Source organism: Mandrillus leucophaeus, unplaced genomic scaffold (assembly GCF_000951045.1).
Source record: "Mandrillus leucophaeus isolate KB7577 unplaced genomic scaffold, Mleu.le_1.0 Scaffold65, whole genome shotgun sequence".
In the NCBI taxonomy this organism is placed as follows: domain Eukaryota; kingdom Metazoa; phylum Chordata; class Mammalia; order Primates; family Cercopithecidae; genus Mandrillus; species Mandrillus leucophaeus.
This window is the reverse complement of record NW_012107030.1, coordinates 951,482-955,317: the sequence shown is the minus strand read 5'-3', so window position 1 is coordinate 955,317 and position 3,836 is coordinate 951,482.

The window sequence follows — 3,836 nt, the reverse complement described above, 5'->3', positions numbered from 1 at the left end:
GCAGGTGAGCACAGAAACTGCCTGAGCTTGCCACATGTGGACGGGAAAACCAGCACGCTGCCAGCTTACTCCTGGAGGGCATTAAATTGCAGAGACGAGTACAAAGGAAGCTTTGCTCAGAGTACAGACCCCAATCCACTTGTGTTATGTTCTATGCTGTGGACCCTTTACTATTTTTGATTTTTTAAATAAATAGCCCTGAGGGAAAAACTGGCTTTACATCAACACACAGAAATTTAATTTTAACTTCCATGAATACAGCTATTAACCAACGGTCCCTTTCGGGCAGGAAGGGCTCCTACCAACAGAGACCTTGGCTGTGACTTCAACTCATGCATTTCCAGAACAGTTTGCCGTGTGTGTCTGAGTGTGTGTTTTTTAAAAAGAAAACAACACTGTACAACATAGTGCCTTGTATTTCTCTCTCTCTCTCTCATTCGAAAAATTCTTTCCAGCTTACTTAAGAAGATAGGAAATCGTATCGCCTTTTAAAAAGGAACTAGTGAACCAGAAACTTCCAGTGCTCCCAAACAGAAAAGCATATGGCTACCAACTTGGTGGGGGACATTCCCAGACCATTGCATTGAACACAGACTCCTGATTAGGGAGTGACAGGCCATAAGGGCAAACTGCAAAAAGATGGTTATAATAGGGGCTCTGAGCATGCAGCGGTCACAGAGCACAGCCACAGTGTCGACCAAATGAAACAATGACCGAGAGGGGAGTTTGGGGGGAAGAGCAGTTAATCAGGCTGGTTTGAGTGGACTTAGCAGCATCAATAGCTTGCATGTCAGAAAGGGCATGAGACACCTTTAAGGAAGCCTGCGCAGTGGAGAGACCTTCCTTCTCAAAGATTTTTCCACAGCGTTCTCCCGCTTTCAGTTTTTAAAAAATTTCCTGAGTGGCAGAAAGGAATTTCTGTGATGTCTTTGATGCACTTCTACTTTATCAAAAATACTGTTTTTCTACAAAAGGCTGATCTCTTGTGCTGGGTCCTACACACTGCCATCCCACCCCTCATTAGGCTAGGGAAGCTGTGTCTACTCCAATATCGAAAGTCTTAGGTTTAGTTTAAACCTTTGAAAGAATGTGCCCTGAATGGGTTTGAAATTTGGCTCAACCAACAAAGTGTTTGCTATAGAATACTTGGATGTGGGGCAGGGTGCAGTGGCTCACGCCTGTAATCCCGGCACTTTGGGAGGCCAAGGCAGGTGGATCCCTTGAGCCCAGGGGTTCAAGACCAGCCTGGGCAACATAGTGAAACCCCCGTCTCCACAAAACACACACACACACACACACACACAAATAGCCAGTCACTGTGCTGCACACCTGTATTCCCAGCTACTCAGGAGGCTGAGACAGGAGGATCACTTGAGCCCAGGAGGTCCAGGCTGCAATGAGCTGTGATCACACCACTGCATTCCAGTCAGAGTGAGACCTTGTCTCTTAAAAAAACAAAACAAAACAAAAAAACACTTGAATGTGATCAACACAGGCCCAACAAAAGAGAACAGACGTACGTCCCTGGCTTCTGCAGTTCATACAATGTACATCACTTTTTCTCCCCTAATGCCCACCAGGACAGGCAGAAAGCCCCAGCTAGCTAAGCAAAGGACTAGAAATATCACCACTTCCAGTCCAATCCATGGTCTTTATGAGCTTGGACAAGTTAATTGACATCTTTGAGTTCTGATTTAACTTTGCTGCAAAATGGAGACTTCAGAAGTTTCTCTCATGAGTTGAGCTGAGAATGGTATGATTATAACGCAAATATAACACTTCCTTGTAAACGAGAACTTGCGAGAATAATTTCACTGTTTCCAAGACTACCTCGCTTCAGCCTGCCTCCCCTCTCCTCCATCTTACCAGAAAACCCCAATTCTACCTCTTAGGATCAGAATGGACTTCCTTTTTCCTTCTTCTCCTCTGCCCCCATCTTTTGAAGATGGGAACATTTCCAAGTGTTTTCACTGACTCATCTGTCGATGTCTAATTTATGACCACGCCGGCACTTCTTGCCATGACCATAACATGAAAGTAAGAAATGGTTATGTAAACTACACTAGGCCCCTGCCTCAGTTTCCCTCCTTGAAGATATGTATAAAAGTCCATTTTTTGTGCGTGCACACAAATGCAGCCACTTCTGCAGTGGCTCTGGATTCCTTAGATGCTAGGCTCTCCTTTATGTGTACATTTCTTATTACATGAGTCATTTCCGAAGAGCACTAGGTGTAATGAGAACAATAGAAGTTGGGTGTGAAATTGTAAGGAAAATGATAGCAATTACTGCATACCCAGATCATAGCTCTAAAAAAAATTGCTGAGGACAGGAATTAAGATGATGAAGCTTTTTAAGTCTTCTAAGTACAACTCTTTGAAACCCACTATCTTTTAAAAACATCGTAATGATCTGACAATCATGACTTCAAACAGGTCTTAATGAAACCCACAGAGAAAGGCATGCACAACTTCTCAGTGCTGAGGAGAAGAGGTTCATTTAGAAAATTAGTAGAAAGTAGACCAGTCCCTACACGCAGCCATCCTGTTGTGACAATAAATTATTACATTGTTGAAGGCTTTTATAAAATTAGATACCTTGGTAGCAAGGAAAATGAAACCCTTCTCATTTATCGGAAGGATCAGTGGCAATTGAAATAACTCTATCCTGGGAGAGGATTAAATTCTAACCTTTCTGGGGAAAAAAAAAAAAGTTATTTAAATGAAAAAGCCGATCTAAGACAGTGCTTTGTGCCAGAGCCTGAGCCTGCCTCGGAGATGTGTGATGATGATAGGCATTCTGCTTGCCTGTTCCTGCAGATCCTAACAAGATGATGTCTTCCTTATCCACCTGCCTGTTTCACATCCAGGCTGGGTGACAGCTGATAGCCAGCAGCTTAGAGCAGGGAGCAGCCTAGATGGTTTGAACTAGTTTAAAATGACACAAGTAGCTTCCTTATCACACATTTTGATAGGTTCGTGGCTCCCATAACAGATACCCCGGGAAAAATATCTTTGGTATAATTTTAAATGCTCAGCTCCCTCCTTGAAGAGCATATCAACCATCTCGATCTAAATTCCAAAGACGACTTCTGTTCTGATGCCCTCCCCGGCCCTAGATCACTGAGCACTGGGTAACGCTACCTCACTGGAATTTGGTTTGTGCGTTGGTCTTGCCTAGACTAGAAGGTCTGTATGTTCTGAAACTCCTGGATGAGTGACATTCTCTTCTTGCTCAAAAGAGCCTTTGCTTAAGCGTTGGCCTTTCACATCTATCTTCATGCAGGGCGTACTTGACAAGAGGCATACAGCACAGCCTGGAACATGTATCAACAACGCCTTTATTAATGGGCTTTGTGCCTTTTCTCATAAAATGTCCAGGAAGCCTTCTTCTGCTTCTTTATTGCTCTAGGGAGAAATGACGGTGGAGAAAGCTCAAATCCCGAAACTACAGACACCAAAGAGCTGGTGTTTTTTCAGGTGAGTTGTCTAGAAAAGACCTTAATGGTGACTCAGGCAGGCCTCTCATTTTGTAAATGAGAAAACGAAGAAACAGGGAAGTTTTGAAATTTCCCCATCAAACAGCATTACTCCCGTGCCTAGAATACTTCGATGGCTTCTTGTTTCTCGTGACACTTGTCTTAGAATGCTCCCCAGACAGTGAGAAGCCCTTGCTTACCCACGTGGAGAGGTGGCACAAAGGAGGGCTAAGGCCCTGGCCTATTGCCCCACCTGGGCCCCAAACCAACAGCCAGCCACAGCCAACAAGCCTAGCAAGTGGGCCATTGTGGAAGTGGGTCCTCCAGCCCCAGTTAAAGCCATGTGGAGCAAAGATGAGC